Genomic DNA, 26,607 nt, shown 5'->3' with positions numbered 1-26,607 from the left:
CTTTCTCCGAAGATTATATACTGTAGGGCAGCAATAATCCCAACTTAAATTACATTGAATCAACGCTGTAACGCTCAAACTTTTTACGAATCATTTTGAATTGTAACAGCCCATAAGACTCTCGCCACTTATGATTTAGCCGATTTTAATTTAGCTAATTAAAAAAATAAGTAGTTATATATGTTTTACTTGAAAATAATTCAAATCTTTTGTTCATAAAATTGAAAGTTTTAATTTTTTAAATGCAAATCATAATAAATGATAATACACCTTAGATATTTTTAAATAAAACGAATTTAGTCATTAATTTCATGACATTATTAATCCTTATAAGGATTATATTATTAATCTAGAAAAAAATTAACTTAGGGGGCGTACCAAGTCGACTAGAAATGACCAAATGGAAAATCAGTATTGTGCGTAGCAACGATTCTTAAAACTGGCAACATGTCGGAACTAATGGCAATTTGGTTAAGATAAGGTCCATATTATCAGTGTATAATGTTTGAGGAAAGGTATTCTCTGTAAATTTTATCCAAAAATTCATATATATATATATATATCTAAGAAATGGTTCAAGATATATTGCATTTTACCCTTATATATATATATATATATATATATATATATATATATATATATATATATATATATATATATAACACTATGCATCTTTGACATTCTTTGTAACACGCTCTTTGCGACCCGCTGTATTGTTTCGTAAGGGATGAAGATTTATCGAACTATTTCATTGAAAATAACGAAAGAAAGCCAGCAGCTATCATCAAGGGTAAAATGCAATATATCTTTAACTATTTCTTAGAGATATTGATGCCTCTACTAAGATTGTGCATATTATGAAGAGAATGATATCAAAATGTCTTTCGGCACTTGGACCTTCCTAGATCTATTTAAATTTGTAGTTCTTACGAAACTCATCTATAAATTGCCTAATAAATTGCAACCTTATGTACTAGATTACCTCAAGATTTAAAAAAAGTCTGGTTCGACGGAAATTCATAAGGTTGGATTTATTGCGATGTTAAAAGTTTTTTACATCCCAAAGTTATTTCCACATGTCAAGGAAAGAGAGTTACATAAATTTTATGCTTGCTTCAAAGAAAACTCAGGATCATCTGTTTTTTTCTTTTTCCAACTCCCAAAGTTCTCGTATTGAATGTTTAAACGAACTAATAAAATATCTCACTGGCAACAAAAATGAATGCCACTATTCCGATCTCCGCTAGACTGCTAAGTCTGCTGAGACTGTCTCACTATTATCCAATGGAAAAATCCACCTCAAGTAACGAACCGAAAAGACTTCTCTACGTTCCCACTGTTGTTGTTATTTGCGACTAAATTATAATTCTTCCTCTACGTGGTATTCTCAATGGTGTGGATTTTCTGAAGCATAAATTCAGTATCATAAATAATCAGTTGCAAGCGTACATACCACGTTCTTTCAACGAATAAAGAAAACTAATATTTTATTTATTTCTTTTCTTTTTTTCAAAATAAATAGAGCATATTCATTGTACAATAATATATACATAATATTAAGACAAATGGGGGGGGAAAAAAGAAGAAAATGAATGCAGCAAAACCATTGGAAGAAGACCGAAATTTGATACTCCTGATGTATAGAGAGAGCACGAACTATTGGAATATGCTTTTCATGTGGAACTTGCTATTTGAGAAGTCGCAGGCTGTAAATCTTCTAGGTGCGCATTCCGAGAGATTCTTTAAGGGACTGTGTCTTCTTGAACTCTTTAAAGGTATAATTGTAATATTATTACTTTGTTTGATGATAAATTGGGGATTTGTGGTTGCAAAAGTTGGTTGAATAAGCGAAAAGGAGGATTACGATAGAAACATTTAAGTTATTTAAATGTTTCTAATTTAAATTTTATAGGATTAATACAAAGGAAAAAATTTCAGCACTTGGCTAGAGGAGACAGGACTAGGAGTCATCCATGGAAGTTGTGTATGAGTGTGGTTAGGAAGGGTGTGAGGACTAGATTTTTCGCTTGGAAAGTGGTGAACGAATGGAATGGGAGTTGCTTGAGTCAGTTGTGAATGCTTTGTCTGTTAATGGACTGCATGTCTTAATGGTTTTAAGAAGATGCATGATAGATATGGTATTGATAGTTTGGGCCTCCAACTGTGAGCCTTAGAACTCCATTGGAGATGCCAGAACAATGATGATTATAATACATCGATATTTGAAACTTTTAGGTGACTAATATTTCATATTTCAAAATATTCTTACATTATATACCATCTTTCCTCAACTATCATAAAATCCCTGGATATGGTCCTAAATCGCACTTTGGTTAATACCACATTCCAGATTGTTTTTCAGTAAATTTGCGATGGAAGACTTCGAGGATCACTAGAATTTCGGTACGTGTAGCTTGCTGAAATATCACCTGTTCATAGAAAATATTATCTGCCTTCTACTAGGATACTTGAGTTCATCTAGGATGGAAATGGCATAAACTTTACGAATTGCGCAAATTCATGTTTATTCAAGAATGGTACTTGTAACTCCTATCGGATGTTTGCTTTTATGTTTTCCAGGAGAAATTTGGAGGAAATCAGAGTTAGAAAATGATTAATTCAGCGCTGAAGGATTTAAAAAAAAAAAAAAAAAAAGCCACATTAAATGCTTAACTAAAAGAAGTATCATTAACAAGGGATAACAACTGCTTTTTATAATATAAAAATTAAATGCTGAGATAAATAGTACCGAACGAATTGTTTAGCAAGTTCAAAAATAACACCTAATTGAAGAATTAAATAAGAAAAATGTTCAATATTAATGCAGTTATATGTGTTAGAAACAAACAAAAAAAAATGTAAATTAAATTACTTGTCACGTTTTTCATTGGAGTACAATAAAACAGAGGGCTGAAAGGAGGTGTAGGAATAATAATAATAATATGAGGATTTGCAAAATAATATAAAAAATGAGTACGTATCCAAAAGAATACTGCGAATAAAATTGTAAAATAAAATTCTAAATGTAATCAGTTCCTATAGTCCGAGGAAGGAAAGTCCAGGAATCGAATAATTCTAAGGAACAATAAAAAAAAAAGAAAAAAGCTGAATTATTAATACTGCCAGAAGACTTAAATGCAAAAATTGAAACGCAATACCAGAATGCAGCATATGAGCGGTAGAACAGAAGCAAACTTGAAAATGCAAGCCAACATGGACGCCCCCCCTCGGGCATACTGAAAAAAAAAATAAATAAAAGCGCCATCAGAAATAAATGGAAATAGCATTTAATAAACATTTACAAGATAAGATTAATATAGCAAATACGCAGAGTACAAGAGAGTCAGAAATGAAAAAGAAATAGACTTTTAAAGCAAAAATATTGCGAAGATTACCCTAAACAATTGGAATATAACTTTTTACGGAGCAAAAACAAATATGGAGAATGATCCGAAATCAGAGAAAAGAAGGTGAATAGATAAATGTATTAGTCATACAAAGAGAATAATAGGAAAATTATTTTGCCAAATTATATGACCCAAAGAAGGGAGGCTGAATATTACAACACTAGTATTTAAAGGGAGCAAAATATGAACTCAAAAAGTATGGAATAAATTCACTACCTTAAAATATATAGAAAATTATTCAAGAAGAATTGGGAATTAAGACTATAATGACGAAAAACTAGGATTCCTTAAGGGAAGATCATGAACTGATGTTGCATTTGTTGTAAAGCAAATGAATATAACAAACCAAGATTTATTTGTTGCATTAACTTAGAGAAGGATTTCGATAGAATCAGATTACAGGATGTCCTGAAGGTAGTGACATCAAGAAACATTGCTTTACAAGTTATTGGGGTGATTAAAGGACTGATACGAATGTGGATATTACGACACACATAAGCGGCAAGACAAGGTGATTTTTTTTTTTTGTCATTCCTTATCTAACATAATTATGGATGAAATAATAAAATGGCTTAAAGAATTACCTTGTCTGAAGAAACAGAAATTAAAGGGAATAGAAATAAAATTTAATTTGGTTTGATCTGCAGATGTAGCATTACATGCAGGAGATGATTTCGAAAGGCAGTTATTTAAACCAAAACAGATTGAACTTGGAAATATCAATAGAGAAAGCAATGGTAACTGCAAGAAATCAATGGATAAACGTTGAAGCAAGTAATGAAATCGGAATACCTAAGAATAATATGAACAGTGAAAAAAAGAACGATCTCTGAAGAGCAATAAAATATCGGGATTCTTAAATTCAACTATAATGGAAAAATAAAGATTTAACAAAAGAAACTAACGTAAGAACTCATAAATCAGTAGTCCGACCAATATTGACTTATGCATGTGAAACAATAGAAACGTCAAAAAAAAAAAAAAAAACAAAACATGAAATTGAAGACGTTAAGAAAAATAGTAAAACAAAATTTTGAGAGAATAGAATAAACATTAATAAAATGAATTCAAAAAGAATAGTTAAATTAGCAAGAAACCGGAAGCCAGATGAAAAAATACTATTTGGCAGGAAAAAAAAAACCGATAGATTGTCTACATTGACTTTTTGCAAACGCAACAAACTTAAGATTCAAAACCAAGGATTTAAAATTTAAATAAGAAGACGTACTGCTCTACGATTCAGCAGTTTCCCCCTCTTCATCCTGTATTAGATCATTACGTAAATATTCCCTCAAGCAGGATTCTCTTTTAAAACTGGCACCAGTGTTCACACTTCGGTTATAAAAATACGTATTAAATTCTTCTGTAATGAGAGAAAGATAATTCAATATCCTTCCAGGAGGAACTGATTATATTTAATTCGTTTCTCTTATCCTTACCATTTTTATATTTTCTCACTAGCTGTAATTCAAATATTACTTTTACGATCTTTAAATTATCAATTTAGTTAATGTTAATTGTTGCATATTTAAGATACTACCTTAATTAAGAGCCGATTTATCAGATCAACAATCAACACACTTTCCATAGTTGTTTTTTTTAAATTATTTTTTCTTCTCTGAGCGCATTTCTTTTGAGGCCTTGTTATTCATCCATCTGACTGCAGATTTATGAAATTTACTTCTATAGATGAACTTAGACAATGCAAGATGTTCCTGTTGTCAATTTTGCATTGGTATTACTTCCATTAAATTATATCAATTTTCTTAATATCCTTAAAATTATTTTATTATTATTATTTTTTTTTTTAGGGGAAAATTTACCCCTTATCATTCCTCATAGATCTTCTAGATAATAATGCCCATCCCTAATTCTTATATTATTATGAAATTCAAGTTCTTATTTCTTCTAATAGCTTCATGTTTTTTTAGAACTATCATTACCATGGTATCATTAGTTTTTTTTCTTTATCTCTCAGTTCGACGTCTCTTATTTTAAAATACCCCTTAATAATGTTTTACTTATCTCTTGAAGTAACTGGCTGATAATGTTATCGCCACTTCCTGCACTACAGTAACCTACTCTCGTCCTCAATGTACAGACTCCATGCTGATTTTGCATGATACTCTCTCCTGGCTTCGAATAGGAATTCGGTGCATCACAGATCTCATTCTATAATGTATTGATGTCACGAAGACAAAAGAGAAACTATATATATAAAAAAAAAACCTATGTTAAAGATTCCAAATCATATATTAAAGTATCCTGGACAGCTATGGTTTAGATAGACCAAATCCTGGTCTAGAGACCAATCAGATTTTTTCAAGTCACTTCAGGTCTCCAGTAAGCAGGTGTTGATTATTTGTTAGCGAACTTCGCAAGCAAACTAATGGAAATCGTGCATCCATCACGTATTGAAGTGCAACATGTGGATAGCAATTTTAAACAGTTTCCAAAGCGCATGTTTATTACAAACCGTCAAACTGCTGTGAATAGGTTGTCGCTAGTGCCGTAGATCAATCAACCATAAGACTATCGGAGTTAAGAGAAGAGGTACAAGTGTACCATTCGGCGTACATCGAAAGGAGAGACATTTTACGGTGAACAGCTTGACTTGGGGCAACGACCTCACGTGCATATTTCACAACAATCAGTCAATATGGTCACCATGACAACCGCGAGAGACAAATCACGCAAATCTAACGGTTTAGAAAGTAAAGAATGTTAGCAGGGGATGCTTACAGCCTTTACTATACTTCATCGATCTGCGCTCAGCTCTTGTTTATGTATCGTAAATATAATCGAGTTTCGTGTCAGCTTTTGGTAGTTGCTGTAAATTCGGTAATCTTCTTAAGGAAGTCAATGATATAATTATTTTAGAAAAAATTATGATTATAGCTGTTCATATTTCAAATGTTGAATTTTTTTTGATAGTGAATAAAAATATTATCAACAAACGGAAATTATTATTCAGAATATTTCGATGAAAATCTTTAATTTTGATATCAGGTTTGATTCCCCTTTCCTTTATAATATGATCCGAACGCATGATGGAGAAAGTTTGCATCCATGTTGTCTTATATAACTCATTTTAAATCGAACCCAATTCTTGTACTTCCTTGCAGTTTTCTTTCTATTCTCTAAGGGCATCTCCGCTCTTGCTTATTAAGAAGTTGCGATATGCAGGTCCGACGGAAGCGGGCCTAAAGGCCTGCATTGCAGGCGGGCGCCACTACAAGCTGGGCGCCGTTTCGAATGTTAGTATGAAGTTTCATTCTTTCTTTAAACTTTTATAAGCGAATTAAGTAATAACAATTAGGTAAATCAATATAATTGCTGCAAATTTACAGTTACAAAAATTCTTGTAAATTCTTTCCACATGATTATAATAAAAATAAATAAATAAATTGCCATTTGTTTGGGGGCGCCCATTTCAGCTTTGCAGGCGGGCGACATCCAGCCTAGCGCCAGCTCTGGTTATATGCTTTATTTTCTAGGACTGTCTCTTTAACCTTCACAGTCCACCATTAACATCGGTTTTCATGTTTTCAAACTCTTATTTTTTTCTTCAGTAATATTTGTGTATCTCATCTACAGTTAGCTGAATAATTTGAAATTTGAAAGCTTTTTGTTTGTTCTGTTTGTTTATTCTTTAAAAACTTTCTTAGATATTTTTTTTTCAATAAGAAGTTCATTATATCCTATCAAAACTAGTGATCAGTGAGTATTTCAAACCCCTTGTATAACATGTTCGATAAGACATTTCTTATCCTTTCTCTCTCTCTCTCTCCATGTGAATTTGGGCGCATCTTTATGTTGGATCATGGTATGTTATGGTATGGTATGTTAACACCTTAACATACAAAGACGTCTTTTGTTTATTGCACCAAAATTGATTTTGAATTTTGGTTTCACATATAAATACAACCGAATATAGACGCTAGACAATCTTGTGCTTATTTCCTTTCAGCCGAGAAAAGTTGCCAACGGCGTGTATCGGCTATTTCGTTTGCACAAATTCATCATTATTTTTCAAATAATGATGAATTTGATCCAGCAAATCACCCTCGCCCAAAAAATTGGCAGAAAAACTACCGCTTTCTGATTTTTAATTGGTACGTTAAGGGGTTAACAGAGCTTTGTTCCATTCTCCAGATTTTCCTGAAACATTTCCTGGATTATCCGGGATTCATTTCCTATTCTGCTGTTTAAATCACTAACAAGGACCAACTTTTTCTTTGTTAGCTGGCATCCTCTAATGACTCGAAAAATCCGCTAGCCTCAAATTAAAATATTAAAATAGTTTTAATTATTCCCATTTTGAAATGTGTCCAATTTGAAACAGCCTGCCAATCAAGCAGTTAATCTTAGTTTCCATTTTCTTTCCGTGATCAGTATTTAGCAGAATCTCATCTGTTTCAGGTTTCTTTTTCTGGGTAATTGCAACATTACCCAGAAATTAATACGTCGATGGTGCTAATGGAGTTTGATCCAGCAGCTGACTTTTCTATGTTTGTCCCGATTTTCTGATGAAAAAAGTGAGCGGTAGCTCATGTTTAACTGGGCGATGACCCATCAGGCATGAAATTTCATTATGTTGGAGCGTTGTTTTGTTTGAAATCAATGCAGAATACAGTTTGTTAAGCTAAGTCCCAAATTTGCTCGCGTATTCTCGTTCATTCAGTATTCAGGTGGATATTTAGTGCCAACACTCATTACGCTATGGAACATTAAAACAGAAGCCCAGATTGTTCTTAAACGACTGCTTTGCCACGATTAGCTACATCTAACTTTGAGGCTAGCGTATTTTTTCCATTTTAATTAGAAATAAAAATGACCACAAGAAGAGTGTATTTTTCTGCTACCTAATTGGAAGTCCATAACTCGACTAACGGTACCCAACACACACATTTAATCTATAATTTAATAATAACAATAATAAGGCTTCTCTGAAACTAAACGCTTTGCTTTTTCTGCCAGGATTGCTGAAATTCCCAAACACTGCGAACTGTTGCTCAAGAGAATATTGATGTTCTTTACAGCGAGTTCCATTAACGCCGTCGTCATTGTATCGATCCAAAATCAAAAGTGGTTTTGACATACGCTCTGCTTTCATTTATGTCATGCGAAATTAGACATTTTTTTTTGAAGGCGTACACGTTTTTAATAAAATCAGTTGGTTGCTTAATGAAGAATGCTGGAAGCAACTGGTAACTTCGTAACCTAAAGAAATTTTATTATTTTTATCTGAATCAGTACGTGTAAGATTCAGAGCAAACATAAATACGTGGTAATCGCGAGACTCTTCCCTTCCCCATATATATTCATGTTTTCGTATACATTTCATCTCCAATTCCCCGCTCACAATTTTAAATTATGCTTCAAATTTAATTTTTTTTTTCTTCTGATCTCTGCAAATCTGACATTCTCAATCGCAACTGAACTGTTTAGCATTGCTGTTGCGAGTCTCGTGCGATACATGCACTTGAATCATCGCACTCGCTATTTCTTTCATCTTAACCGCCAATTCAGTTCCCTTTTTTTAATCTTTTGATCGCTTCATATATCAGGCGTATTTTTCTCCCTTCGTGTCATGACGATATACATTTCCCCCTCTTCATCATTACCGACAAAGATTAAGGCGCTTTAGCTTTGATCTGATCCCCCCCCCCTTTCTCGATCTCATTGCACCCAGTCATTTTTTTTTTTTTATTGCATCTCATTTGGTAGCTCAAGATGTCTTTCGTCTTTGTTACTGAGAAATATGCAGTAGGCTATTCATGCCCACACATTTCCTCATCAAAAGGACTTACGGTCGCACTGTAAATATTTATGGCATCGCTTCAGGAAATGCTTAGGGAATAATAAAAATAAATTGATGTTATTATAGCAATTATGAATATCAAAGAACAACAGAAATGAGGTTAATATGTTGGTTCCTCCCCCCGTTTCGATTGATATGCGACCTTAAAATAATTCTCAACTTAATTTATGTTTTACAAAATACGCAAAAAAAAAAAAACTGAGCACTAATCATAGCCTTTTTAAACATAATAAAATTATTGTTTTAAGAACAAAGAAGGCTTTTATTATACTTAGTTTCATTATTAAAGGAAGTTTTTATAGGAATGTCGTTCATTTATTATTATTATTATTATTTAGGAATTAAACTTGATAAGTGATGAGGCTGAAGTTAGTATGCGTCATGCTTGATATGTTGTTTTTCTCTCTCTCACACCAAGAATTTTTCTGAGAAACATGTCCAAAATATTATGCAAATCGATGCTGGTTTTCAAATATTTTATTTCCTTTGTCAAAGGGCAAAACGCCATTTGACGACTTCAGGGTTCTGGTGCAGTGGCGGTAGGGTTCTCCACTCAGAATAACTTTTCATCCCACAAGCAGATAAACCAACCTGAAAATGTAAAGTGAAATCAGGTAAGAGCATTGACGTAGAATAAGATCGCAATAGGTGACATGAATGCAGGGGAAGGTTGTTTGGAAGTAATTTTACGGGACAAGGGATTTCAATTTCCACTCAGGATTGCAGAGGAGCTACGGAGAGCTCAGTCAGTATAGACGAAGCCCTTTGGTCGGAAAGACCTGGGTTCGATTCCCGTTGGTGACGTGAGGAACCTTTATCTGGTTCCTTTCGACTGAGGATGAGTTAGCCGGTCACATACGGCGGTAGGGTTTTTTTTTTTCTCACCCGGAAACTCGGGTTTTTCGTCCTTCAGAACAGGCAAACCGGCCCCCTGAACATACGCTTTTACAGATATAGGACACACTGGGAGGCATAGGAGAAACCACCCTATCTTCGATAGGGTAGCGGTTAAATGAACAGAAAATCCTCGACACCGCATAGTAAAAGAGGAAGGAAGGAATAAGTATCTCCCATCCTTCAACCAACAAGCTTTGGGTTCGAATTCCATTCTGGGCGTGAGATGAATTTCATCTCCCGGTGGGACACCATTGCTCCACTTATTGGAGGACTGAAGCGGTTTGAGAACATTCCGTGTTTGGTCTTTAGAGCCAAATCGTTTGATTATCTAACAAGTAGCCGACCTACGGCGTTAATACTAAAGTATTATAGGTTTACAGCGTTTCGTGAGCGGAGTTCACATTAAGAAAAAAAAATCGCATTCGTGAGAAGTATAAAATTTTGACGAGTATTGCGGTTCAGTGGACCAAACGTTTTCAGGCCAAAAAAGTAAATGCGTCCAGCTTAATATGGATGCGGATATACATATCCACAGCATTTTTTTTTAATTAATCATCTAACGATTATTAAATTCTAGGAGATTTTAGTCTCCTGGGAAGAGAATGCAGCTCCTTACGGAATTTGTTTATCAAAGTTAATCCCTTAATTGAAATATTAATTTCTGTTTATTTTGAACAAAAAAAATAGTTTTCAATGTTAGCTTGAGAGATTCCTAATATTTTTCAAGTGTTATATATATCTCAGAATTGCATCAGACAACCCTAAATTTATTAGCTCAAGTAAAGTTAGATAAAATCACAGGACTGCTTGAGTTTGCTACGAATTCAATTTTTTTATGCAGTGCAGAATTGGAATAAAGTACTAGATCTCCTTGCAAAAGCAATAACATACGTAATAAATCAATTAGATTTTATTATTTATACATAATATTTATAATACATGAACACAATTGTGCATAACAGATACTTGCACGTACATAATGTATTTTTTTAAATAATAATAATTGTTTACAACATATATTATTATAATATTAACAATGATGATTATTACAGTTTTCTTTTCTTTTTTTTTTGCATTTTTACACTCCATATATACAATAACAATAGATATTATCTCTATATAATAATTTTTTTCTGTTATCATCATACCGAGTATTTACATATGTACAATTAAGACATTTTCTGCTCTGTGCACAGTTTAGTGCCTTATTTTTTTTAAATATTTTTTCTTTGAATATAAATACACATTTTTTTTTTCATATCAATATCATCATTTATTATTATAAATGATGGACATATGCATTACAATAATTTGCAGTCTATGATTATGAGGATTACTTGAATGAGGCAGGCTAATCCCGCCTATTTCGAAGAAGCTAGGGTTAGCTTTTATGAAAAGAGTGGGATTAGTCTTCACTATTTATGTTGTTTGGTACTGTTTATGGATGGAATGTAGGCGTTGGATGCTGGTGATTTGTATATAAGTGTTAATGCTATATTAACTATGTTCATATATTTTCCAGAGTTCGTGTTTTAATGTTCTGTAGTTGTCTATGTGTTTTAAATTTCTTGATAGATTGTTGAGTAGCGCAGGTATCAGATGTGATCTCACAAAAGAACCGTGTAAGTTGTTGAAGGGTCTTGGGATGTAAACAGTTGTTGTAGGTCGTGTTATGCGTTGTTGTTGTAGACTACCTACAACAACAAAGAGTTGTTGTAGGTCGTCTCATGTCTCTGTTGTTACGATAGCTGATGTTGAAGTAATTCCTTAGTAACATTATGTAGTGTTTCAGATTTTTAATGCTCAGGATTATGTGTATCACCATAAGCGGTTCGGATATTGGATGTTGTGTATAAGATCTTCAAATCACTGTTGACACAATTTTCCTATGTAATGTTTCTCATTTTTGTTAGGTGGCTGTTTGATGTGTTTGCATAGACTGTTATACCGTACCTGAGTAGAGATTCGCAAATATCGTGATATAAGTGTTTATTTTTATTTTTTATGTTAGATGGAATCATGTCTTTTACTTGGAAGAGTTTTGCTGCGATGATGCGGAGCTTAGTATGTAGGTAATCTATGTTTTGTCCATTTCAGGTGGCAATCTATGTAAAGGCCAAGGTATTTTGCATGTGTTACTGATTTGATTTCGGGACATTGGCAGGTATTTTTGTTGTTAATGCAGCGGTATGCGGGACGTATGATTCTCGGATTATGTATTATTAACATCTGTCTTGGTGACGTTGATTACAATTGAGTTTTGGTAGAAGTATGTTGTGATTTCATTTAGGTCTTGTTGTGCTTTGGAGAGAGCCGTGTTGATGTCTATATGGACTGCTAGTAGCGCGGTGTCATCTACGTACTGATATATTTAACTTCGTGTGGCTAGGTTATGAACATCGTTAATGCATATATTGAATAGAGTAGGTGATAATATGGCGCCTTGTGGAACACCGTGTTTTATTTATATACCCCCAGCTGTAACATGTGCCTATTTTTAGTACTTGTGTTCTGTTTGAGAGGTAGTTCCTGAACCGGGTATGCAGTATTCCTCTTATTCCAATTGAGTGTAGTTTTTGGTTAGCAGTATGTCATGTTCAAGTGTATCAAAAGTTTTGGATAAGTCAAGAAGTATAAGGACAGAGTATTTTTTTTTTTATCGAGGGCTTTGTTTATGGCGTCGGCGATGTCTTCTAATAATGTGGTGGTGCTTTTGGTTTTCTGAAAGCCGTATTGGTTTTTTGAGATAATGTTGTACTTCTGTAAATAGTTCTGTAGTCTGGTGAGTGTTATTTTTTCTAGAATTTTTGAAATGACTGGTAGGGTAGCTATTGGTCTAGTTCTGAGCATCGTTTCTTTGACCAAGTTTGTAAATTGGCGTAATTATCGCAGTTTTTAGTTGTTGTGGAATAATGCCAGTGTCGAACATTGTTCGCGAGTCTCAAAAGCATTGGATTTATTTGTTCAAAGTGTGTTGAAAGGTCTATGAGTCTTATTTTGTCTATTCCTGGAGTGGTCTTTGGTTTCAGCTGTAAGAGCGCTTCCTTCAGTTCCTGTTTTGTTACAGGCGGTAAATAAATAGTTTGCTGTTGACTTTGTAACGGTAGTTTTTTGTTGATCGTTGGTAGATTATCTTTTATGAGTTGTGTGATATTGTTTGTGAATTCGTGGTTGAATGAGTCTACTAGTTCTTCTTGGTTTATATCCTGACCGAAGTCTTTTGCAATAAAATCTTGTGCTGAAGTTTTCTTTTTTTCGAATTAGTAATTCGTTAAGTATAGCTCATGTTTGCTTCATATGTCATTATATTCCCTAAATTTTAAAGTAGTAGTATCTTTTTCGCCCTACGAATTTTTGTTGATTTCTTGTGGTGTTTTTGTATAATGTTTGTAAATGAGTGTTACTGGGCGACTTTTTAAGTTTTTTCCCATAATTTTCTTTTATAGTAATACTCTTTATAAAATCGCCATTTATTCATGGGTTATTGTGTGTAGGCTTTGTTGCTTTTTTGTATATTTCTGTGAACATTAGTTAGAAGTTCTCGTATAAAGTTACAGGGTCATTTATTTTGAGTAGGCAGTCTCTTTTTTTTTTTTTAGGTTGTGGACAATACTCTTTAATATGATGGAGTTTTGTATAGTTTTGCGGTGTTGTGGGGAGGAGGAAGTAGCGTAATGAGACAAAGCAGTGATCGGCGATTTTGGTGTTAACTAATGATGAGGTATATGTATTGATGGGAGCCCGCATGTTGATATGGTCAATGTATGATTGTGTTAGTGCAGTGTTGAGTATTTCTTCTCTTGTTGGGGAGTTTATGGTAGGGTTTATGGTGTGCTGACTTAGTATATCAGGATATGTGTTAGTGGTTGAAAAAGAATAGTCATATTTTCTGACTGGATATGTTCGCCCATATTTGGGATCTCCATGCTATACTTTCTTTTTAGAGATCATTTTAAATATTGCTCTTAAGGATGGGGAGAGTTAATGTATTACATTGGTAGACTGCTTAGGTCGGATTCTCTTGCAATTATATGAGCTCGAGTGTTTTCATTCTGTCTCATAAATATCTGTGAATCCTTACTCCACAGAAACTTATAGGTTTTTCTGTTTTTGTTTTCCTTGCCTGGTGTAGTAGATTTTTATAGTGTGGAATCCAGTGTTCAAATATATAAATTGGAGTTGGGAGCTGGTTGTTAGTTAGGATCGATGTTGTTGGCATCGTTTTCTTGCTTGCTGCTAGAATGTGGTCTCTCAGACTTTTGTTGATAAATCGAGCGATGATTGGTGGCGGTCTCTCTTTATAATAATAATAATAATAATAGCTTTAATATGGTAATATTCTACTGTATTTCATTTTTAAACATGCTCTCAGTATGTGTTTGTTATTTTGACAAAAGTTTCTTACAATTTTGACTATATTTGTATAAAAATAAATGTCCTTTTCAGTTTATTCTGCATGGGAAAAAAATCCAAGAAATCCCTTTTCTATAAGTTTTTATTTTTAATTACTCGACTCTGAATTTCTATGCGCCTGAAGACGTGAAATAAACACACGAATGCAACAAAAAGAAGTCGGTGCATGTTTGAACTTAACTGACAATAAATTTATACCTGACAGAGACAGAACTATTAACAAATCCTCTGAAATATCTCAAATATTTGAGCAGTGCTGAAGGTATATTTATTGTTATTAACATGTTACATCCTACGGCTGGGCAAAGACTGCTACCAGTTTTCTCTACACTTCTCTCTCACTTTGTTTTCCACTATTCAGACGATCTCGTCTCCCCTTTTTTATTTCCCCTCCAAAATTGCACATTCTTTGGGAATCCAAACTGTTACGAGGAGTCATGAACCTGCTTAATTCCACTTTAGCCTTTTGATTTTGGTATATATAATAATCTACATTATAATTACGTCCGTAATAGGCCACTAGTCCTAATACGTAAAGGACATTATTATAATGTCCTTTACGTTAGTTTCTAAGTTAGTTTCATGCATCAGTGTTGAAGAACACGTGGTGCAATAGATTTACTCACTTTTCCATGTGACACTCCATACCTTTCTTCTCCCGTATCTTAGCATTTAAATTAAATCATAACGGATTTAAGAAATCAAAAGAAGGAAATTGGTGTTATTTGAAGCAATTTTGGTCAACATTATTTATAATTCTACACTGCTTAGCAAAGGGCATTTTCTTCTTCATCTTGGATAAGACATTGGCAAGCTGCCAAAATCGTGTCATAATAGTAATAATAATAAAAAAAAATCTCCCGGATCAGAGAGGTGACGGACGGCCAAATAAAAGTTGAAGGAACAAAAGAACTTGATTCCATTTTATGCGTTTCTTTCTTTTTTTTCTTTTCTTTTTTTATATATATATATTCAGAGTTCTTTCCCGCTTATTCTCTCCCTTACATCGGGGTCATTTATCCTTTCCTTCCCCTATAAGGTATTCCCCAACGTAACCCTCGCTAGCTTATTGGGCGTAGGTAAGGCCTGATATCTTTGTTCCGCGCGTGTATGTGGTGTGTGTTGGTGCATGAGTATCATGTTTGGCAGAGTGGAAAATAAGAATTTTGTGCAAACCACTTCAATCATTTATTTGCTTCCCTTTCTCCTCTCTTTCTCTTGTACCCTTACAAATATTCTACCAATTCAATGTATCCTCTCCCACCCCTCATCGTTCTATTCTACTTCTTGAGAATCATTTGCATCATATCAGCTACAGCTGATTTTTTTTTATGTTACTTGCATTTCACACGGTTCGTTTTGTTTCTAATTTACTTCTGACAGACGATATCCCTCTCTACTTCCCTTTTTCCGTTCCCCCACCTCGTTCTCTTTAAGCACTGTCTATTTTCCCGCTTCTTCTCTTTATGCAACTGCAAAGAAGGCCCCGACCCAAAGATGTTAGCCAGCGTCAAGTATGGGTTTGTCTGTTGGCAGCGAGCCAAAGGATGAGTCAATCCATTTGTGAAGTAAGGGGCGAGAGTAGGGTCCCCCTTAAATTATCATAAGGACTGTCTCCTTTATATCAAGAATGATTGCTGGATGATAATTTATTAAATAATACTGAAGATGTCTTTAAATATATTAATTTATAATAAAGATAAGTTTTTGTTATAAAAAAAAATTATCTTCCTCTTTGAAATATCTCGAGTTTTATGGCTGCTTTTAGTAAGTAGTTATATTACCGGAATTTTTTTTTTTTTTAAAGATATATACAAGCTATTTCTGTCATTTGTGTGTTCAAGAACAGATATATTAAATATATAGCGGATTATGGGGCACATCAACATGTACAGGAAAGAGTTGAACCTAGGGGAATATTCTTTTTTATTTCGTTTTCTCAGTAAGGCCGTCGACAATTATCTGTTCATAACCTTTAAATATCAATCGTCTCTCGTCATTAAAGGGTCAAATCTTCAATTTGTATTTAGAGGTTCTTAATAACCAAAAGCAATCCCCCACAGTAGCGCACTCAGGATTTAATCTTGAGGGGGGGGGGGTAGCCGAGTTGAGTAGACGATTTGAGAATACACACTACGACCTATAACTGAGAATCTGCAATGATCGCTAATTCATAAGTAGTATATTTTTGGAAATTTTTCTAGTGTTTTTTCCTTTTTCTTTGGGGTCCAGGCTCCCTTGCCTCCCCCCCCCCTCTCGGTGCGCCACTGATCGCACAAGCTTAAAGTCGTAACTACACATTTTGGGCCGCACAAAACTTTTCTGTGAGTCCAGCTGAATCTTCCCCCAACCTCCCCGAGAATTTTGTTGGTGTCTATGGGAACCCAAAAAAAATTCTTAGGGCTTTAGTTGAACCCACCATGATCTTCGGGTATCTTTGAATGGCTAAAATTAGTGTTGATAAGAAGACAATCTTACTAGAATTTATGTTTTTAATATATTTTTAAATATTTTATATATAAAATAAATATTTTTATGGACATGATCATGAATATATTTATCATGAACACGTGTCAGAGGAAATTGGATCGAGTGTTCCATTCCTGCGTGTCCTTTTCCATTCTCATGGAATGCTTCTATGATATGTTAGGGCGAAGAAGATATAGTAGGATTTCTGCTACGGGAAACGCAAATTATCCTCATCCCCTCCTCAAACAGATATTTCTCTCGAGTACACGATGAATGTTGTGACACTTTTAAATTTCTTTACAATATCTTGATATATTTTCGTTGCAAAAAGTGGTAGGAGTTAAGCAACCTTCTAATCGATCAATCATCTTTGTCCTTATTTTGCGCAATCAGAGGTGAACACTTAGCCAATCAATCAGTGACTGGCATGTGTGTCTAATCTTGTGAGTAGATAAAAAATGGTTTCTAGAACATTCTTTGTTTTTCTTTTCATTATCAGAAGGGATGGTTTCTCCATTTTTCTCTCCCAAACAGCGCTATTAAGTCATTGCTCTTCATAAATAAGACAATATCGTACACAGAAACTGCATCAGAAGGTGGCTTATCTTACGTTTTTTGTTTGAATTATCAAACACCCAGAAAAATCCTGGAAACGTAAAGCTTAAACAGTATTAAGGTCAATGGAGAACGCGGTGCTACCACTTGAAATTTTGTAACATTTTTAATTCCTTTTAAGTTTTTTTTTTTTGTATATTTAATTTCCTGATACTTTTTTGAAGATATAAGATCTGCGAGGAGTTCATTTGCTGAAAATATTTTAATAATTATAGTATTTAAAATATTATTTCATGAGTTTTCCTACTTAACAAAATTCATATAATGTTATGTTTCTTATCGATTTCATATAATTTCATTTCAGACTACGATCTTCTATGAATATATCCCACTTTTAATTTAAAATTCATTTTTCCATGCATTGTTATAATATCGTACTAATAAAAACAAGAACTTTGAAAAATGTTATGGACCCACTAATAGTTTTTCTTCATCCCAGCATGAGCCTTTGTCCTAGAGAGAGAGAAATCTTTATTAAATTTCTAATAGTTTAATGATATTGTTTTTAATTAAAAATAAAGTAAAATATATAAAAGAAATAAAAATACTTTAATAAAGAAAATACATTCCTAAAAAATAATTTACAATTGAAATTTATTAAAACACCTATTGTTTTTTTAAAAAAGGTAATTACATTAAGATAAGACAATTTTGTTTACGTGTTATTATGCTAATTGGATTTCAATATCAATATATGTTTGTTAGTTCGTCTAGTCATAGATGATCTCAAATTACTTTTAACACTTTGTTCACAGTACATGTTTTAGTGGAGTTTTTGATAATTTTTCTTTTTATTAGTGAAACATTCAGTAGTTTATTTATTACTCAAATTATTGTACAATAGAAAGCACAATTTTTCTTTCGATAAATTTATAATACATTAAGAAAAACAGAAAACATATTTTTCCACAGAAAAATAATTAATCGTCTATCATTTTTCATATGATTAAAAGGGCTTTGAATTTCATCCAATCACAGTTTGTTTCAAGTTCTGAATCGCCCAACTTCACAATTTATGAACAATCCCACTTTGATACCGGTTATTATCCCGTACTTCTACTAAAAAGTCCAAAAAAGCATACTATTAGCAAAATATGTTGATTGAATACTACTCGTGCTTTTTGATATATATATATATATATATATATATATATATATATATATATATATATTATTTATTTATTTTTTTTTTTTTTTCCTACTAAGAAAACTGTCCTTTCTGTTTTTTGGTTGGTTTTAGATTTGGAGTTTAGAATCGGTGTACATATCATCCAGTTTAAGTGTAATTTCAAGCTGGTTTTCTGAGAATGGAAGAACCCTACAAAAACCAGCTTACAAACACCAGTAACATGACTTTCTGAATACCTTATTCAGAAAGTCATGTTACTTAATTAGTAGCTGTTGTGCCAGTTTTGGTACACACTAGTGCCACAGTGCTTAGAAATACAGGCAATATTTGTAATTGTTCATATATTTTGATTCTGTAAAAACAGTCAAGTCGAGCCTTACAAAAATTGAATTCATTAACATTTCGTATCGGAATGAAATCTTAAGTTCTTAAAAGAACTGGGCGATGGACTGGGTCCTTGAATCTTCATCCCGTCATCTGAATGAAGAAAATCTGTGTGGATGGGGTGTTATTGAGCTAAAAGCTCTAGTCATGGCTGGGTAACGGCAATAGCCGAGCCTCAGTTAAAACTGCATTGGCTACAACATTGCCATTTGTTACCCTGGAAATCCTAAAAATGACTTTTTTTCTCACATCTATCTACTATCTACCAGATTCACGGAATTAAATATATATTTTTTTATAGTCCTTATAAGGACTGGCTTAAAGGGGCGAAGCAAGAATGCTTTTCATCTTCCCCGTTATCTGTAGAGGACAGTGTAGGGATAAGGTATTATTGAGCTATTAAAGCTCTGATCATGGCAGGAGGGTAACAGCAATAGCCGAGCCTCAGTTGGAACTTCATTGGCTACAGCATTGCCATCCATTACCCTCCAAGGGTACTAATCCCCCTTCCCGAACCCTTGGTTATAACACAAAACAATTTATCTAATCATTTAAACCTTTTCATTAAGAATGAGTACTATAATTGCTTAATAACATTGTGACTTGATTTCTGCTTAAGGATTTGAATTATATAAGAGTAACATGCAATATATTCTGTTGGTTAAAAATGACAAGCATTACAATACACAATTTCCATATCTCATTCTTCAATGTATATCATAACTGTTCATCTCGGATTTTGAAATATATATATATATATATATAGGGTGCGGGAAGGGGGATTAGTACCCTTGGAGGGTAATGGATGGCAATGCTGTAGCCAATGAAGTTCCAACTGAGGCTCGGCTATTGCTGTTACCCTCCTGCCATGATCAGAGCTTTAATAGCTCAATAACACCTTATCCCTACACTGTCCTCTACAGATAACGGGGAAGATGAAAAGCATTCTTGCTTCGCCCCTTTAAGCCAGTCCTTATAAGGACTAATGAGAAAATATGGATTTTGAGACAATCGACCGTGAGATGTGGTGATTGATTCGTTCAATCCAATACCCTTGGTGGAGATAATGGATGGCAATGCTGTAGCCAATGAAGTTCTAACTGAGGCTCTGATATTGCTGTTACCTTCCTGCCATGATCAGAGCTTTAATAGCTTAATAACACCTTATCCCTACACTGTCCTCTACAGATAACGGGGAAGATGAAAAGCATTCTTGCTTCACCCCTTTAAGCCAGTCCTTATAAAAAAATTTTGAAATAATAATAAAAAAAAAGTCAATGCATGATTACATTTTAATTATATATTTAGGTATCTAGAAAATGTATTCTTTCAGTAATAATTTTTAACGTTTGTCTGTCTTCCTTGATAAAAGAACACACATAATAAATCTATAGCTTATTTGGGATTACCAAAGAGAGAAAAACTTAAACACATGTAGTAGTTTCATGTCTTAAGCTGTCTCTGCGCTAATTCAAAGGGTTATTTTATTAGCTCAGAACTCTCTCTCTTGATTGTCAGAAATCCAACTCGTGAAATAGCCTTTCTACTTAAATGTTTCGTCTCAGTAAGTGAAACAGTTTCACCAAAATTCCATTTTCCCCACTGTTCCTACGAGAGATACAAAAATATTTCCCCCGCCTCTTGGGTGTGGGATTCTTTTATGGAATAAGGTCTGCTCCATAAGATTTCTTGAAAAAAATATAGTAGAGTTGGGAAAAGGATTTTTTTTTTTATTTGAAGAAAGCATTACCAAAGAGGGAACGCTAAATTTTTTTATTGTAACTCTTTCTCACCCACCTACCGAGTTTTGTGCGGCAAGCCACGAAGTTTACTCTGCCACACTGTTTGTGATGATGTTACGAAGAACTTTTCTATTTTTAACGGCCTTTTATCGATCCCGTGGAAGAGTTGGCAGAGTTCCAGAAATCATAAGGAGATGAACATGAGGAAAGAAGCCACTTCGTAATATATGCCATTGATTAATCAAAACGCCTCTGCCAATATGCATCCCACTTGATTTTTTGACGTTTTTTGTGTTGCATATTTTGTCTTCAAAGATGTCCTTTTTGGTTAATTTTTAATGCATTATTTTTGCTTTTTTTTGTATTATGTTTTTGAAACCTATGCTAAGGTACACTCAACTAATGTTTGGAGATTCGCTATGCTTTATAAATATATATAAAAGCGCTGGTATTCGTATTAAATAAGAATTATTTAGCACAAATGCCAGTTGTATTTGGAGTGTGTGGTCGTTGATAAACAGACACGGACGTAGGAGGGGGGGGGGAGGAAGAGAGAAATTCACTAAATCATGATTTTTTTTTTTTTTTTTTTTTTTTGTAATGCCTAGCTTATGAAAAAATCCCAAAATTTTTACTGCATCTAAGCTCCTCTTGCTTAGATGCAGTAAAAATGCAGATTATAGAGATAGAAAAGTCCATAACAAAAATGACTTCAGATTACCCGGGCGTAACGTAAAAGGACTCTAAGTATATTATATTACGTAGAAGGAAGATGTGATAAAATAATAACCGCTAAACTAATACATTTTATTGAATTTTATACCTAAATAGTATACAAAATATGTATATCAATGGATAACAGCGCCCTATGGAACAATGAGTTTTGTCTGCAGCCAAAGCTATAAGAAATCATGTGCATTAATGTATGTATGCATTTATAAATCAAGAATGCTGTAAGAAATTTAAATTTCTAAGTGATATCCGAGTAAATTTAGACTCCAAATTTGCTGTAGCTGTCCCATAAGTTTGATAGTTTCTGCATAAAAGTGTATTGACAGTTTCATAATTTTCATTCATATAATAAGCTATCTCAATGTAGAAAAGTAAAATTACTAATTTTTGCACAGTGATCATGCGCAATAATTCTTCTTCTTATTGTGCTATCTTCTATCGAAGGTCAGCGACCATCTTGGCGAACAAACTGCGCGCTCTTGTGCTAATCTGAGCAGTTGTGCACTGCTCTTTCCTGTCCACGTCTTGATGTTGTCAAACAATGATATTCTTTTTCTTCCTCTAGTTCCTTTGCCACCAATTCTTCCTATCAAAATAGTTTGTAGAAGTTGGTATTTGCTGTTTCTCATGATGTGGCCAAGATATGATGTTTTTCGTTTCTTCAATAATTAGTAACAGAAATATTTTATACTTTTTTTGCCTCGATAGCAAGTAGGCCTAGAAAGAAGTTCTTGTAATAACAGTTAATAAACTGATATATATATAAAAAAAAAAAAAAATGGAACCCCGTTACTGAAATTCGTATAGAGGGGAGTGCTATTTCTCTTGTGAGAATTAAAATCTCAAGCAAAGTTGACTGAAATTTTTAATATTACAACAAAGGCAAGAAAATTTGGACTTCTAAACATTTACTTACTACAATGCAATGCACTATTTCTTGTACTTCTCGAGTACTCGTGTCTATTGCATTATATCTGGAAGTATTCTTCCTAGCTGAAGAAGTATTTTGCCTTTCGCTATAATACAAATATGCTACGAGATTTGAAAGAAAATTAAATGCTCACAAACGTTTACCCTAATCTCACAATCTGAATATCAAGTTTGATAAAGGGCACTGAATATTACAGAAACAAACTTCATAAATTACAGAATATTTTAAACGTTTTGGGGATTTTTTTTTTTTAAATCAAAGTTTGTTTGCACTTTGATTTTATTATTATTTCCACGCCCAATTCGGAATGTGTAAAGGAATGCAGATGTTTTCTAATGCAGAAAAGAGCATACACGTGCGTTTCTCATTCGCCTCATGAATCTTCTTGCAAGTCGATGCCTATAACGATGATGCCAGAGAGAGGTTGTGAAAGCGCGCGTGACTTGTGGGCTCGGCAAGAATTATCGACTGCAGTGAGGCCATGAAATGTTTGCATTTCGTATTGCATCGGTGTGGGATTCGATGCAAGCTTTAAACTCCTTAAGCCGTTTACATATTCTGTAGAAAATTGTTGCTTCTACTGGAGCCTTGGTCATTGCTGAAAAGAAGGATGGCATCTAAAATTCTATTTACTTTCTTTACCAATAATACCCATAATGCCGCAGACGTGTTTGGAATAAAGCACGTGGGAAAGAAAAGAAATAAGGCAGTTTCCAAGTCACGCATCTCTCTCTCTCTCTCTCTCTCATATATATATATGAGAGAGAGATGTATATATATGTGTGTGTGTGTGTGTATACACACACACACACACACACACGCATACATAAAGGGAGATTTCATAATGATGAAAATTCAAAAATACATTCATAATAATCATGAAAGTTCTACACTGACTCATCGTATATTAAAGACGGGTTACTGTAGATGTAGTTGCCACAAAGCAGACAACTCACTTCTGGTTGAATGTAGACTTTGTCTATACATGAGGAATAATTCATGTAGTTACTGCAGGAAAAAAGCAACTAGAGAATGCAATACATTTATATAAACAGGTACATGAACATCGCTAATGACCACAATCCTGTCTAATATAAAAGTTTTTGAGATTTTAAACGGATCTATGCATATATCCTTTGTACACGGGTGCGTGTTCTTGCAAAACTATTCGATTATTATTGTTAACAATCAGAAACAAATTAAGTTAAAAAAAAAAACCCTGAAATTTCGCTGGATTTCGGAAGCATTGATTCAAGAGCAGTCGAAGTCTTCTCTTTTTAACTTTCTGGGTTTGTGTGGATTTGCTGAAGATATCATGTATGTCCTGAAAGAGTCTTGTTTTAGTCTTGGTATTCCAGCTCGGGATTGCTCTTCCATACATTGTTCAACAGCTTCTTCACATTATAAGTATATCAATTATAATGATATAATTAAAACATTGAATTTAATTGCAATACACTAAATTAACTTAAATACAATTCAAATATTTTACATTTTATGTTAAAATATAAGATAATACTTTGTATTGGATATTGAGTATGAATATGATTCTGATATTTGTAAATAAAAAAAAAAAGCGCATTGAAAAGTGATATCTATATTTTAAATGCAATACGCAGGCATGTAGAATGTTCATATTTCCTCTTGCACATACCTGTTCTTCCTTTCAAATTTAAATTGTCACTGTCTGTCGTCTACGAACATAAAATGCATTACAGTGCATGCGTAATATTTCCACCAGCAATTTTCATTATCTACATATTGCTGGCAAAATAATAGTGTTATTAGCAATCCATCGTTGTTTATTATGAACGGAAGCCAGTCCTTTTCCATCTTTCATAAGCCATTATGTTAAAAATGCTACCTATGTGCCCCATATATTTTCTTCTACATGCATATTACACTGTATTTATGTCATCTATACATTATCATAATCACCTTTAGTGCTAAGACTCGAAACAAATGATTTAGCTCTCCTTTCGTCCTGTAGGTACAGCCAAACAGGTATTTCTTAAGAAAGAGTAAGGAGAAAAGATAAATTAAACTCAGATATTCAAAACAAACCTTTCTCTTCTTAGAAGAGAGTGTCTTGTACAAATATAATCCTACTTCAAAATTTTACATCGGTAATTAACATCTGTCGATCATAATAATAATAAACAAATAAATAGATTTTTTTCGTATGCTGAAGCCTGTATGACACTAATAGAGGACCGACCGTAATAAAATCATGCACCATAGCATCTTATCGTGCATTCAACCATTTTTTTTTTTTTTAATCTTCCCCTTGGCCAAAGTTCTAGCAGGAGTCGAAAGCTACCGCATTACTGTTGGCAGACTGCCAAGTAAAGGTAAATAGATGGATATAATTGTAGGTTGTGTACTCCGTAGGAAACGACACATATGACCTATTTCAGTGGCCTGTTTTTTTTTTTTTTTTTTTTTTTTTTTGTTGGGAAAATAGCAAAATGTCATGCCAGTAAACATTAATCTCATATCAGCAAATGCTATAGACGTAAAAGAAATAAATATGTCAAATGTCTGAAATATATTATGCGTTTCCCTTGCAAGAATTTTGACGTTCAATAAATACAAGTAAAAATTTATATCTGTGTATTTATGGTTTGCATTTTGACTTTCTCTGACATTATTTGTTTGTCAATTTCAAGTCTCTCTCCGGTTGGTACTCTGTGTACTATTTGGAAACAAATGAGCATTTTTCGGGATCACTACTAAGTTTTTCAGTAATCAGAATGAATACTTCAATTTTAGTGATATTTTGTATTAACATAGCAATCAACACACATGCGTGTTTTGGGGTATTTATCATTATTATTATTGTTAACGGGTAACTCCATGCAGTCAAAAGACTCATCGCGGTAGGTCCACAGCATAGCTCATAATATACTATCGTTCCATCCACAATCTAACAAAAATTTCACCATGGAAGGCAGAAGATAACCATTCTTTACGCAGTACCTATCATACCTCTCCTTAAACTGATTCACTGACCTCAATCATAATTTCTTCCACTTCTATTCTCTAAAATCCTTTCAGTAACTTGAATGTTTCTATCATATCACCTCTCTTCTTTCTATCTTTTTGTAATCCACAAATCTTCAATCTCTCTTCATACGGAACATTCCACAGGCCCGAAACCATCTTGGTTTCGGGAATGGTTACCCATCTCTCAACCACCTCTACATCATCTAGAAACCCACGTGACCAAATCTGAGCACAATAGTCCAGATGGAAACGTATCGGAGATTTCTAAAGTGGAATAATGACTTATTACTAGTCAACGTATTTTTGAGCATCCAACTGATCTTCTGAACTGTTTTGCCAATTTTTGCATTATGACCTCTGAACTTCCGTTCCTACACCCAGATCCCTAGCCTCATCTTTCCAGCAATGAAATCCCCATCAACAGAGTACCTACGTGGACTGAAACGTTTTCAACTCAAAGTGAAAAACTTTTCATTTAGCCACATTGAAAGTAAAACTGTCATTATTTGATCACAACGACAACTTATTCAAATCATCTTGCAAGATCGTCATATCGCCTTTATTTACTATAGCTCTTCCCAACTCAGCGTCATCAGCAAACAACTGGATATCATTCTTGAAATTATTTTATTTGATTCAAATTATTTTAATTATTTCCTATGCATCACTAACACCCTTTCCTTGCAGCATACGGAATATTATGTCGTAATTTCACAAATACCCCTCCTAACCGAAAATACAACATGACCACACACCTTCCAAGCTAACACCAAATGATCACTCTCTCCGAACGGAGGCAAAAATAACAGCCTTGGATAAGGACAAATTCTCAGATGCTATCACCATATCCGATGGTCTTGATCCAAGAGTTCCTTCAAAAACATGTCGTCTCAATAAATGCCTCTCACTAACTGTATAAATTCTAACTCATTTCCCCTACGTGACATATCGTCATTCCAATCTACAGTATATCCCCGTAATAATTACCTTGCCCTTACTCATAGAGCTAATCTGCCGATGATTGCCATCTAAATCTACCCTTGCACCCTTATTGGTTA

General features: G+C 33.7%; 1 protein-coding gene across 2 annotated transcripts in view; it reads left to right on the top strand.

The window, feature by feature from the left end:
- Positions 1 to 26,607, top strand: part of LOC150106387 (uncharacterized) — a 240,657-nt gene that overhangs the window by 91,154 nt on the left and 122,896 nt on the right. The window contains exon 1 of one of the 2 annotated variants that reach the window (XM_090393112.1): positions 1,721 to 1,775. The exons of the other annotated variant lie outside the window; for it this stretch is intronic. The gene's annotated coding sequence lies outside the window, so the exon portion shown is untranslated. Of the gene's footprint in view, positions 1 to 1,720; positions 1,776 to 26,607 lie in introns of those variants that run through there. 2 annotated transcript variants of the gene reach the window in all.

This window comes from Typopeltis vanoorti, chromosome 5 (genome assembly GCF_054136105.1).
Source record: "Typopeltis vanoorti isolate ZY-2024b chromosome 5, IOZ_Tvanoo_1.0, whole genome shotgun sequence".
Taxonomy (NCBI): Eukaryota; Metazoa; Arthropoda; class Arachnida; order Uropygi; family Thelyphonidae; genus Typopeltis; species Typopeltis vanoorti.
Note: the sequence above shows the minus strand (reverse complement) of the source record. Positions and strands in the feature narration are given on the sequence as shown.